Source organism: Lycium barbarum, chromosome 8, assembly GCF_019175385.1.
Source record: "Lycium barbarum isolate Lr01 chromosome 8, ASM1917538v2, whole genome shotgun sequence".
NCBI classification, from domain to species: Eukaryota; Viridiplantae; Streptophyta; class Magnoliopsida; order Solanales; family Solanaceae; genus Lycium; species Lycium barbarum.
The window spans coordinates 121578078-121592794 of record NC_083344.1 but is presented as its reverse complement, the minus strand read 5'-3'; the positions used below and the strand labels follow the sequence as shown (position 1 = coordinate 121592794).

The window sequence follows — 14717 nt, the reverse complement described above, 5'->3', positions numbered from 1 at the left end:
TCACAGGGCTGTAGTTAAGTGCAGTATTTGGTTTAAGGAATGTAGCGGGAAAACTGGTCCAAGAACCACCATTTATTTGCAGGTAGCAGCATCGATTTAATCACAAATGGGACTTCACAATACAACCAGCAGCTCTTTCAAATGTGCAGCAAATCAGTCCATGATATTTGGGATTTGGAGAAGTACCTCAAGTTATGAAAAGAAAACAAGGGATGAAGGATGAGCATCCGAAACAAAAAGATTTTATCAAGATAAATCAGATGAGATGCCTCATCTATCATATTTGGTCAAGTCTTAATTTTAAGACTTGAAGAAGAGATGACCATTACGCACAGATTTTCATTATGACCAAAGTATTCAGAAATCACCACTTAATAGGATATAAATGTTGATCCCTTAAGGCTGAGGATATTGGAATATAATTTATTAAAAGAACAATTTGTTAAAACACAACCTCTTACGAGTAGCATGGACAAATAGGTACTTAAAACAAAATCTTCATTAGTGAGCCTTCAAGCAGCTAATAGATCACCATTGAGGAAGGATTAGATTTTAACACTAGCCCATATCATTAAGACTAACACATATCCAAACAAGATAACAAATATACTCCAAGGTGCTCAAAGTAGGTGCTTAGTTTAGCTAAAAGGGATTCGACAGCATATGAACATTGTGAAAAGATTACAGAACTGACAGTAGCCTTAAATGCCAAATATTAGCACACCAAAACTCAACTAAGAACAAACAAAAGTCTAATCATAAATGCTAGAGCCAAGTACCCAACTTAACAGGTTTGCTTTCAAGAGCCAGGGAGCTTAAAGGTTGATCAAAAACATCACCACAAGACCTCCACTCAAAAGACATAAGCAACAAAGGGGTTACCACCATCCACATCCTAATGCCGCACAAGGTCAAAAGGTTTCTAGAACCTTAGGCATGGCGGGCTATCGGAGGAGGCTAAACCAAACCCAAGGCATGCTTTGGCTTTCAGCAGGCATAACAACAAAGGAAGAGACTTTAAACCAATAAGTCATTCAGTAAGACAGATTCAGAAGTACTTAATATGTTTCAAGACAGCCGCTCTTTATTAAACTATTAGATTACCAGATGGCATGCTAAACACAAGCTCCTTATCGAGCATATGCGCACAAACTAAGTTTTGACTAACTCCTTTCCCTCTCAGAAATAATTAAGCAACTGGAACCCGATCCCAAGACTTGGCACCTTTACTAAACTTAAGAGATCTCTATCCTTTGAAAATGTTTACAGCGATCAAAAGGGAAGCAAGCTTAGCTCTCATTCAAATCACCTAACTACAACATTCTTTCACATATTTCAAAAGAAAAGAGTGTCCAGCTCTTTAGGTACTCCCTAATTAGTGGTTGAGGAAAACATTGACAACAGTAATTATGCAAGCCTTGTGAGCAGTTTAAAAGAAACTTATAGTTAACAAAAAAAATGGATCCAAACCATACTTAGTTTAAAACTCAAGATACAGACCAACTTTTTTAACAACTAAGCTAAGCAAATGAAATAATGAAACCTTAATAAAAAGCTCTCTCATGAGCACGAAATGAAAACTAGTTTATGATCAAACATTAAACTGAACAGTATTTTAACAAATGAGGGCTATCAGTCAGTCCATACCATACTTCAAACTGTTCGTAATTCCTAAAAGGTTATCTTTCTTAATTAAGACATAAATAAACTTAAGTTAAACATAGCAACCCATGGTAGAAAATAGATTTACAATACACCTGATGTATTGGCTCAACTCAATCAGATTCTAGATTTTAAGCCAACATAATGACGCCAAAATGATGTATACAAGCACACCTCAGACAGTGATCTGCCCTTTTTATCTTAAACTGGTCCTGAGGTTTGTCTCTATTTTCTCCCCCCTCTTTATAACGTGTAATCAGTTAGGCAGAGGAAAAACAAATTAAGACAGTTCATACATGCCCAAGGTAGAAATAAGGAATCATGAGATTGTGCAAGAAAAGGGGCTACTTGACTGGTTTAGAAGCTAAAGCATAACTCTTGTTTATTTTTATACCAGTAGGACTTTAATCTCAGATTCAAAATGGTCCCATAAATGTCACAGAATGCTAGCAACTATTAAGGGATAGGGGTAGAAGGTATTGAATTAAGTTTTTTTTCAAAGGGGCATCTTGATGACTGTCGAAGTTTGAAGTAGCATCTAAGCACATAGATATAATTTTGACAAAGCTAACTGATGTTCTAAGTTAGATTAAGAATCACATGAAAGGAATTATCACAAGCCACATTGGATCACTTCTGTTGGCTATCCCTAAAGACCTTGTATTACTATGAAATCTGAAATTCAAATTTTAACTTCCTATACCAACTTAAACCATCCAGATTGAAACCAACCACAAACAACATCCTTATTAACTAAACATGGACTGGTTTACAAATCAGATTTCCCTCTGGCACTAATCTAAAATAATCATCATGAGAGAATTTGGAAACTAAAATATTTTTTAGTAGTTAATCAGGTCAGCAAATGAATCAACCTGGGGCATTGCTAATTCTTCAAGTTTTGACTGAAACAACAATGAGATTTGCAGCTGCTACACATAACTAAATACAAACAAGTCCAAAACAACATCAAATATAGCACACATAATGTTCTTCTCTTCCAACTATATGAGTATAATTAAACTAGGGTCATTTTTAGTCAAGAAGTCAGTCCAAACAGAACATCATTATTCTTTAGGATGCACACTAAAGGGGAAAAAAAAGGCACAGAGGCTTAGATTAAGTGAACATGGGGCATATTTCCAGGTTTTGAACTAACATGTAGTGATTTTATGGCCTAAGGATCTATGCTTACCCTCAAAATGATTTGAGATCAATACTTCAACTATTTTGAAACAAGCTTAACAGATGAAGAAGCCAGGACAACTTGTTAACAGAAGGACAAACTGAAGTGTAACCAAGCTTTCTCATGCCTAACTATGAAAGGAGAGAGAAAGAGAAATATATTCAGAGAGAATCAAAGCGGGCAACTTATCACTGATTTAAAACATATATGGGCAGTTAGGTATCTCAATTCTTAGGGGGATAGTTATGAAAACATTAGTTAATTTTAACCTACCAAGCTAGCTTCAAAATGCAGGTCCTCAGAATAAATAAATACACCACAGTTTCATATCACAACTAGGTGTCCAGAACCCTAAAGTTATAAGCATTAAGAGGGTTACAGCAGTGACCAATTACTTTTGTACTTTCAAACTGAAATCACATGTGAGACATACCTGAGATAATTTTATCTTATGCTCTGTACAGAAGCGTTGTAATCCCTGCAACATAAGTAATGCTTTGAGGAATAACGCCTTATAAGTGTTCTTAGAACTAACTAGACAACTCCCACAAGCGGGTAACAACTTCTTTTTTAATTTTAAACAAGTGGATAATATTTGTTGTGCAGAACAAGGTGGTTTTTTACAGAATACAAAATGCAGAGCTTCAATTCTTATTACAGAAAACTATTTCAACTAAAAACCACAAGGAAAAGCTGTCACTATTCTACTGAATGTGGAAAACAATCACAGCAAGTGTCACACGCCCTCCTCCAAGCTCCCCAAAAAAACAAAAAACTTGGAATGCTCACCTATTGACAGTGAAATTGCAATCAATTCAATTCAACCAAGAGTTGAATCGGGATCTTTACTTCAGCAAACTAACTCGAGGTTAACAGGGAATCTTGGGTTTAAGCATTCTACCAATTTACTAAAAGAATGAATGTGAATAGAATACTTCTACTCATTATACTTTGTCAACAAACGCCCATCGCCCATCCTTCGAAAATAGCATTGTGTTGGCATCTCCAAGCTGCCTGTTCCTAGAGCTTTCGAATTAAATTGTATTGCACAATCAAGATGCGAAAATTACTGGGAATGAGAATATTCGGGAAAGCAAGAATTCTTAAGATAAGTATGAAATGGATCACAAGGGTGAAGCATAAACAGAGTTAATGAGTATCCTCAACTTCAATAATCATACTTTTAGAAACATAACGAAATAGCAGGCAAGTTGAAGTAAGCCCCAATCTACTATCCAATAAAAAGATGTAGTGGGTAATAGATATTACTATCACTCAAGAGTTACCTCTCCAGCGTTAAATATGAATCTTTCCTTTTTAAAGAAGAGCAGAACAGACGGGGATGTTTCGTGGGTATCCATTCCTGTCCCTAAAATCTGTAATAAAAAGGAAAGTAGCAATTACTACTACAAAATGAAAGAGAATAGATATAAAGGCAAAAAACAAAGAAATATGAGAGCATTTCAGCTAAGACTTAAAGTTAAAGGTAATTAATAATTCATCAGACATAGTTTTTTTTTTGTAAGGAAAAGTTATTCATCGGACATAGTTATGTTTTTGTATACTTTATAGATGATAAGGATATGTAGGTATGCAAACCGCTTATAAGGGTCTGGGCATATTTCATGTATTGCCTTAAGGTTTTGGGATGAAGGCACAAACTCTTCCCTTGTCAATTTTGTGTGGACTGTCACACTCAATTGTTCAATACTCAGTTCCCATGCGAATTCAAGAATCGGGCTAGACATGTCAAAGGGTGTTAGAGGGGATCTAAAATGCTTTATAGATGTCTTCACATACTTCCCCCAAATGTCTGAAGATTTCGAAATTAATGCTCACGTATTTTCAGAATTAAAAATGTACAGTTTTTGTAGTGCACATGGGTTGCACACCATCACTTCACGAGTTAGTAAAATTGTGTCAACACTTAATAAAGAAGCAAAGAAATTAAAAGGGCATGCCACTAACATACATTAGAAAATAAAATTACATGGAAGCTCAGGTGAGGATCAGAGTTACCAAACTAAACATCCAACGGTCCAGACACATCAAATCAAAGAATCTAGAAAAACATTTAAGGAGAATATTACTGTCGATATTATGATCTCTAAAGAGGGTATTTCTCTTATTTGCATAATGGTGCACATAATTTTTTCAAAAGAGCCACGCTTCGGTGCATTTGGTGTGACATAAAAACAAATCTTGATGATGAAGCAATTTCTCGAAGATTGGTTTCCTAAATAGGGACGGAAGGAGCAGTTATTTTTTAGCATTGTCCTCTTCAACAGAGGGCCAATGGGTGATGAGACACACACCTTTTTCGCCTTGGTGCCTAGATTGGAACTATGCCTAACCGATGCGAAGTGCTCTGCCAATTTTTGTACTTATCTTCAAGGCTTAAGTAAAGTGAACCTTTGATAATACTGTATTATTCATCTATTTTGAAGTTAGAAATAGCAGATTTCTCGGTTATCAACAGATTTATTTTTTTGAAAAAGCTTTTGATCAATTAAATTGGTCTTACTTAGTCAACATCTTAAAGAAGATAAGCTTTGGAGATAGGTGGATAAGGTGGATTTACTTCTCCATATAAACAGTGAAATACTCTGTCTTGATAAACAGAAGTCGGTTTCTTCTCTTCACACAAGGATCTTAGACAAAGAGATCCCCTTTCCCCTTTTCTTTTTATACTTTCCATGGAGTATCTCACTCAGTTGTTGGATAAAGCAAAAGAACTACGATGGATTCATGGTTTCCGGATAGGCAGGAATCCATCCACCACAGTTACTATTTCTCATCTAGTTTATGCAGATGACACTTTGATCTTTTGTGGAGCAGACAGACATACATCAGGTGTCCAATCTCAACTTACTCTTCTGGTCTTTGAAACCATTTCTGGATTACACATCTACATGAACAAAAGCATCATACACCTTGTTAATGATGTTTCCAATATAGAAGAACTGGCAGAAATCCTAAGTTGCAAAACTGGTTTCTTTCCAACCACCTACCTGGGATTGCCCCTAGGTGCCTAATTCAAATTTGTTGAAATTTGGAACAAATTCAAATCTGTTAAAATTTGGAACAGAGTCATTGGAAAAATGGAAAGGAGACCAGCAACATGGCAGATGCAATATCTATCTATGGGTTGCATTTTACACCACAAGTTCAAAATTCTTCTCTTTTTTCTTAAACTCCATGCGCAGTCAAATAGGTGAGTATATATTTTCTATTTCTTCTTCATTAGCACCTTTTCCACTAAAACTCATACTTAAATTGTTTTTTTTTGTACTTAAATCCCCAACAAACCTTGGTGTTCTTTTACATTTTTCTAAGAGAGACCTTAACCATTTCTTTGTCCCAGGGCTGGGGATGGATTTCTGTATTTCATTTAGTTATGTTATTTGCTTAGTTCCCTGTAACTATAAATAGCTCATTGATCTGCACAGAAGATTCATTTTTCATTTTCAATACAAACTTTCAGTTTTCTCTCACACCCCGCCCCCAATCTCTCTCTATCTTTTTGACTTCTCATTTAGGATTCCAATTGATTCTTTCTTCCAATTTTCCTTCAACTCTGATCTAACGGAAGTACAACGAAGAAGAAGAGGAGAAAGTGAGGGAGGAAATAGAAATTAGAGGACTGACTTGTGAAAAATTCAATTGATGTGTTATCCACGTCATAACAATTGAGGATAGCGTGCTATACCCAGGGATTAGAGGTATTTATTATCTAGTGATTTACCAAGTAAATGTGTTACAGTGGAAAGATCTAAGTAGCGGCTTTACAAACACCGAGCAAATTGGAGTCTCAATTTCTTTATCAAACCTTAAGATAATAAATATGCTATAAAATGTGTAGCACTATACTAGAACACTTGAGATTCGTAAGAGTTAATACTAGTCTGCTAGATAAATCTTTGTTAGGGGGTGTAACAGACATGTTGTTTAGGACTTCTGCTGCATGCTTTCTGTTTTTCGGGGACTTCACTTGAAATGATTATCGGCTGCATCCCATGGATGCTTAAGAAATAAATTAAAAGGTAATACACATGATGTAAAGAGGCATATTAGGAAACAAACAAAACCAGTCCGAACCACTAGTAACAGCTTCGTTTTGAGTACTTCAGTTTAGCTGGTTCTCTTTAGTGTAAAGAAAGTTTACTAATAGATTAAAACAGAGGACATGTGAACTCTAGGTTCCAACCCCTCAACTAACCAAGTGAAGTTATACGTGAAACAGGTGCAATCTCCATAAACAAATAACGGTCGCAGTTTGAATATAATCAGACAAGAGACTAAGTGGTGCAGAAAGAGTCAGAAATTCCATGAGAAGCACAACAATTAATGACCCAAGAGAAACTCTAAGAAATCATTTTTTTTATAGCCGTGGTGTCCCAGCATAGCTTGCATACACCTCGACTAATTCTAGGGATACCTGCCACCTCCTACCAGCAACAGGTACCAGGTAACTCTGTCCACCAAGGCTAGGACACATGGGAAGAAACTCTATGAAATCTATTCAAGGGCATTTAGCTCCAGGCTACAAGATTTAAATTACTATACACATTGCTACATAAAGGGAGTCCTCATACCTATTAGACCACAAGTTACAACATTCAGGTCGGTAGAAATTTGGGCTTTTACTCTTTCAGATTTCTTCCAAAGAAAACTTCCTGATGTGTAACGGTTCAGCAAGGCAAAAGCATTTGTATCCTGACTAGTATATAAGATTTTACCGACTAGAGCGGTTAACCAACACATCTTGTAGAGCAAAAAATCTGAGATTAAGATCGATGTCATACCAAGATTAATTTGTTCATCTACAACCGTTCTAATGATCGTTTCTTCCTTTTTTACCAACATATTTCTGTTATGGTTCATCCGTTTGACTATAGTATACTTTATGTTTTCTTTCTTGTGTAATCTATGCATCTTCATGATGCTTTTATTAATAATATCCCACTTACTTCATCAAAAAAAAAGTATTCTTTATGTTTTTTTTCTTTTTGCATATATATAGGTTGTCGAATCCCCTTTGGCATAAGAAACTCTTTTTTTTTTAGTTCCTAGAGATTATGACTGACTGGTTCTACTGTAACAAGTGAAACTTTTAGTTACTATTCCATTGTTTTTTGTTTCCCTTTTGGCACCTTCAAATCCCAGCAAACAAGTTTGAGCAAGTAAGCATGCTGAAGAGATAAATAAAATTAACAAAAGCACTGCACAAATATAGAAAAAAAAAACCTGGACATAGGCTTCTGTATTTTCGCGGGGAACATTATTTTTGAGGTTAGACATTGGCGATACCTGGACCTGTGTAGAACAACAAGTGCATTATGTCATGAATCTTCATACTAAAACACAAGGTACAAAACAACACTAACTATAATTTAATTTAATTAACTAAGTTTGTGTTTATGTTTAGAGAAGGGGGGAAAGGAGAAACATACAATTTAGTGGAGAAATTGATGGAGGGGACCAAGCTGGCGGCAATAATTTATTTGTTCTAAGCTCTTCCAATTCTGTGAAGAACGGACTCAGGGTCCAATTATTTTTTGGGAAAAAAAACACAAAATATTCTATTTATATTAGTATTAGTAATCTTTTTTTCCATATTAAAATTCATTACATTAAATACTTAATTTCTATTTTCTTTCTTTTTCCTTTTCTTTTTCGCCCTTTTCTAATACTCAAAAATTAAAGACCAGCAATTTGAGGGGCAAAAATTAAAGACCACACCAAAAGAAGAACAATCCACACAAAAATAATTTCCCACCAATTGAGGTCTCACAGGGGCTTGTCCGTTTGCTTAGCGCGTACCAACACAGTTTTGACCTAACGAGTACGAATGCACTTTCGACTTGCTAATCTTCCTAAAATGAACACACAATTTATAACACTTAATACTAGCACGGAATTCCCATTTGTTCACATACTTAACATGCATCCTACTCATAGAAGGTCTTCTTCGAATCAATATAATAAGATACCAATTGGAATCAACAGATACCAATTAACCCGTCAAGATACCAATTAGAATCACCTAGATATCAATTGGGTTCAACTAGGAGACGACGTATTTGGAGTAGCACGATAGAATGAACGAAGTGGAAACTTCTAGATATCCTATAGCCTCTTGCAGATAGGTACAAACGTCATTGTACCATTCCACAAAACTGTACTGGACATTTGCTCTTGTATTTGTGAGACCGGTAACCTAGGCTCCGATACCAACTATCACGACCCAAATTACGGCCCGTGCAAGCACCTACCATATTACTACTTAGTGGGTGAACCTTTACCAACCAACCCAATGTTCAAATAGTTTTGTTAACAACAAAATACTTATCAATCACAAATTAAAAGTAAATACTCGGGATGACTCTGTTATTGATACAAGAAACTGAAAAATCCCCGGGATCTAGTCTAGACAGGTACAAGAGCTCTTATTACGCAAGGACTAACAAAATAAACGACACAGCCTCTGCCTGGAATGAGATGAGCAAGACTGTAGGAAGATGTCCGGAATCCACGGAGAGAAACTTCAACTTATCACCTGTAACACACCTACACCCCAAAAGGAATGTAGCAAGAGTAGTATCAATACACCACACGTACTGGTAAGCATCATAGGTCGACTAAGATTAATTCACGCAACACAATATAAAATCAATAAGATAAGCAGATAAGTCAACGGGCACCTTCAAGACTCCCCATATAGATTATTACACCGATACGTACTCACCTCTATACTCCTAATTATTTCAATTCTCTTATTCCCACAGTAATACCGGTTATCCGACTAGTCAAATGTAGTCCTATTTCGTATTCCCTTAGGCCAATTAATTAAGTCTTATCTCCTTATTTACACTAACGTCTAATTCCTGATTTTTAGCCTTAGAGCTTTCTATCCAGTTCATTTACTAAGATATGATGCATCCACGGAACATACTCACCACACTTCCACCAATCATGGAACTCCTGATACGCCCAAATTACACCTTTATTATAAGGAGTAAGCGGTCGTTGTCAAATATAGAACCCAACAAGGTTGGGGTCGAATCCCACAGAGAATACAGTGAAGAAATAGACTTATCACGTGTAACACTCGACTATTAGTCTAAACTTCGAGGGTAAGAGGATATAATGATATTAGGTTTGATGTTTGATTACTGACAATTAAATAGTATTGTAATGAGATGTAAACTATTAGAGAGAAGGCCTAAGGTTGCAGTTCCAATGGGAAGCAATGCGAGAGGGTATCAATTTAACCTCTTTGAATGTTGTGATGCGATTAACGATGGATTGCTTAAGTTTATTAAAAGTCCTTCGATCAAATTAATAAATATCATTACTAAGCTTTTTCAAGCCTTAGAATGTGAACTATATACACATCCAATACGCTACAAGTTAGCCATCTTATCTCTAGCTCAAGCTATTAGATGGGTGTATTGACCCAGATCCTTGCTATCTAACCCTTTTCCTAACTTCCACCTTCTTTCTCAAGCAAGGTGAAAGTGACTAGGCGCAATTGATGTTTGCAACCATCAAAAGATGTTAAGGTACGAAGAGCAAATAGAATGCATCGTCAACATAAAAATGAGGAGTGAATATGAAACCCAATCACATTACTAACACATTTGGTCCCACAACCTTAGCTAGTGAGATTAGCTAGACATTTGCATTAAATAAGAAATAAAGATAGGTAATGTAGTCATAATGCTTACAAAGCTTGTTGTGAAAACAACTCCAAATAAAGTGAAAGATTCTCCTTCAAAGCTTCAACAACCAGACATAAATGTTTCTTACACAAAAAGAAAATATCAAGTACAGAGAATGTCTTTGTCAGAACCCTAGTTAGGTATTTATATCTCCCATAAACGTGCACAAAGTTTAGACACAAGTACCCCTGCAGATGCAACATGCGTCTCGCATAGTGTGCCGCAAGACAAACATGCGAGACACATGTCGTGCTCAGCCGCCGCACATTGTGCTTTTGCCTTCCAGAGTACTGGCACACTTTGCGTGAGCATTGTTGTGCCGCATGTTGAACATGCGAGTCGCATGTTGGACTCGCATATGGCGCAACTTTTCATTTATCTTCTTCAGAGTTCTCTGGCACACTTTGGGTGAGAACTGTTGTGCCGCATGTTGAACATGCGACCCGCATGTTGGACTTGCATATGGCGCAACTTTTCATTTCTCTTCTTCAGAGTTCTGTCACTCTTTGCGGTATAATTGTGGAACCGCAGGCATGACATGCGATTCACATGTTGTGCAGTGTGTTCTTGTCCTATTTTTCTTCATTTTTTTCCGTTATGCTTTCCAACTATCTTTTCCTACAAAATGACATAAACACACGAAAAGTAACACCAAAAGTGCCTGAAGATTTACAAAAGCTTAAGAGATTAGCATCGAATATCAAGTAATTTCACGGCACATCAACACCCCCAACTAAAAATTTTGCTTGTCCTCAAGCAACTAAAACAAAACCGAGACACAAGACAGGCGTTCAAGCATTTCAAAGACAACATTGGCTACGATGGTGATAGTGATCAGTTACAAGCATGTATTCAGGACGTTGAGTGAAACCCAAACGTTTCATTAGGTGGTGCAATGTGTTTTGCTTTAAGGGATTGTCCTCGAATGCTAAGTCGGGAAGCAATTCTTTTATCAAGTTTTGTAATCCACATGCCCTGACAAAAGACCAACGAAAGTCCCGGAATGCAAATATTCACAAGAATAAATGGGACAACAGACGAAAGAGAAGAGAAAAAACTCACACTCCAAGAATGTGTACAAGCACACAAATACGATGCCATAGGCTTGCCCTTTAAGTATTTCTCCACTAATGTAAACACACCTCATTTGAAATCAGTTAGGACTTGCGGGTAGTTTTGTGGGCTTTTGGTTAGGATAGGGCACAGTTTGGGTACGAGTGACTCAAAAACCTCTCGGAGCACGACACATTTCAATCAATCAAAGTACTCATCCCTTAAAACTTTTCCATCATTTTTCTTCATCTGTTCTTTTCACCCATTAGTCTTTCCTTTATTCAAAACTTCTCTTTTCTATATAAGTATATATATATATATATATATATATATATATATATATATATATATATATATATATATATATATATATATATATTTAGATAACCCTTTCACCTTTTAACCGACTTCCACATTACAAATTTTTCCAACCATCACCGCTAAACTTAGGCTTTTAGCCTGTGTTTACACTTTCAAAGTACTCCGGGAGGTAGGATTCCAATAGATAGATCAAAAGAAATAAAAGGTTAAGGCTTGTAACTTGGTTGCCAGAGAAAAAGGTTAAAGGCCCAAAGAGGTTGACGTGGGAAAATATGCATCGGGTAGGCAATTTTAAGGTTTTAGTGACAATCCAAAGAAAGCCTAACATCCTTTTTCAAGCAAGGTGTCGTTTAGGATTTCGCCTTGATATACTTTCCGGGCAAGTTCTAGATCACAATTATGTAGAAGACACGAATGATAAAAACCTCACACAGATAGCACATGAATTACTACATTATTTTCTAATTGCTTCCCAACTAGATCTTCGCGGCCAATACATCCTTATCAGCAAACACTATGTCACTACGTGCATCATGTAAAGAAAAAGGGTTTTTTTTATATGCCATAACTGATTAAACTGTCACTATACAAGTCGAGTTGCTTTATACTACTTTAACCCAAAAGCTAAAAAGAAAACATAACGACAACAACACCCCCAACAAAAACCTGATTAAACTGTCACTATACAAGTCGAGTTGCTTTATACTACTTTAACCCAAAAGCTAAAAAGAAAACATAACGACAACAACACCCCCAACAAAAACCTGATTAAACTGTCACTATACAAGTCGAGTTGCTTTATACTACTTTAACCCAAAATCTAAAAAGAAAACATAACGACAACAACACCCCCAACAAAAACATATGCTCCCACCCCCAACAAAAATATATGCTATGTCCTCATATGCATCTACTACACAAAATTAGGAGGTAGGAAGCTCACTGAGACGCCTTAAGCGACCGGACGAGCAGCCGGAGGAGCAGGACTCGGGACAGCCGGGATTAATTCCAATGGTGGTGTGAGGTCAGGCGATCCGCTCAAAATCTCCTGAATGGGGTCGGAGGTGCCAATCCCACTGGCCTGTGTGGGATCATCGTCTGTGCCTACGGTCCCAAGTTGCTCTTCTATTGACCTCTGTACCCCCACCATGGTGTCTACATCTTCTCTATCAACTCCAGCCGCTAAGGCTTCCTTGCGAGCTCTATCCAACCTCTGATTCTCATCATCATCCTTATACTCACCCTCATCTTCTTCTTCGGCCTCTTCTTCAGCCTCCTCGGAAGCAAGGTCGTCCTGCGGCTCAGCGGGCCTTTTGGAGAAAAGTTCTGTCGCTGAGGGTAAGATAGGGCCAATGTGGGATGGATCAAACTCCTGACTCACTGCACGGGCTTGTGCCAGATCAGCTCGGATGAAGGGTAAGTCCTCCGTACGACCACCCTCGACTCGCTGTAAGCGAAGCTCGATCGACTGCAACCGATCATTTAATTTTTGTTATTCTCTTTTGACCTCTTCAAGGGATGCAACCTGTGGAGCTAATGGCATCCTTGATGATCCCAGGCAGCTCAGTCACCAATTTATTTACCTTAGCGTCCGCAAGACGGATCAGACGCATGCCTTCCCTGGGAATAGTGGCCCCCGTTGATGAAGCTGAGGGAGTGGCCCTGGAAGTGGAGGGGGCTGTGTCTGTGGCTGCTGCTGGCTCACCTGAAAGCTCAGGACCCGAGTAGGCGGATGGAACAGTTGGGCTCTGACGCGAAGTGTCCATAATGTGTGGGTCTAACTCGGTAACTGATTCCCGCGAGTGCTCAGCCTCTTTCCTCTGTCTGGTCCCGGGTTTAAGTCTGGTAATGTCAATCGTTTGATCTGCTATCAAGGGTATATCAATCCTTTCGAACTGAGGGACCCCAGCTTTCCGACAAAAGGCAGTGATCATGCAAGGAAAGGGGAAAGATGTATTTTTATGATGAGCCCGTTCCTTAATCTCGTGCTGGATGATCTCTCCCAAGTTCACTGGATACCCTGACATGAGAGAGTCGATTAGAACTGCCTTGTCGATGGAAAGCATAGTATCATTCTTAGAAGGCATGATTCTGGAGGATACGATGGACAACCATAACTTAGCTTGAAGGCTGAGGGTACTCTTGTGGATGCTAACCGCTGAGTCTATCCAGTCTGGTGTCCAGTCAAAATCACTGACGCTGCCCACTCACGATAATCAGCTGGAACTTCCTTTCTTCGAGTGTATTCAGAATAGGCAGGTGGCCATTCCCCCCTCAATTCATCTTCCCGGTGTCCACAAATGTACGAATTTATTTCCTCGGCGGAGCAGTCCACCTCAACACCTCTCACCGGCACCCAATTAATGTGATCAATTGATTTTTTGGGTTGTCGACGCACTCGTTTGCTACTCAACAGGGCCCCATAATTGGCATAAAACTCTCTTACTAACGTTTGACAGTAGTCTCCAGGAGGGTTCATGAACGATTCCCACTGCTGGGCTTCCAGTTTTTGAACCAATCCTGGATATGATGCCCGTAGCCCATTGCGGCTCACTTGTTTCTCCTCATGGAAACCTCGGGTGAGGTTACCATCCTCCTTAACCTTGCACCAAGCATAGTATAGTGCTTTGGACCCCTCATTAGCAAATCGGATTTCATGTTCGGCCTTTCTTTGCCTCCTTGCCACATCGACATCACTCTCTGGTTCCCCTGTTGTGGCTCTAGCCGGTTGAGAGGCCCTTGGTGCATCCTGGGTTGTAGACGTCCCCTCT

The 14717-nt window shown here is 38.1% G+C and overlaps 1 long non-coding RNA gene across 1 annotated transcript; it reads right to left on the bottom strand.

Moving 5' to 3' along the window:
- Positions 1 to 3281: 3281 nt before the first annotated feature.
- Positions 3282 to 8164, bottom strand: LOC132605380 (uncharacterized). The gene is made up of 3 exons (XR_009569164.1): positions 8096 to 8164; positions 4135 to 4224; positions 3282 to 3326 (listed from the first exon to the last, which is right to left on the bottom strand). It is a non-coding gene; the product is annotated as an uncharacterized LOC132605380 (long non-coding RNA).
- Between the last annotated feature and the right edge of the window lie 6553 nt (positions 8165 to 14717).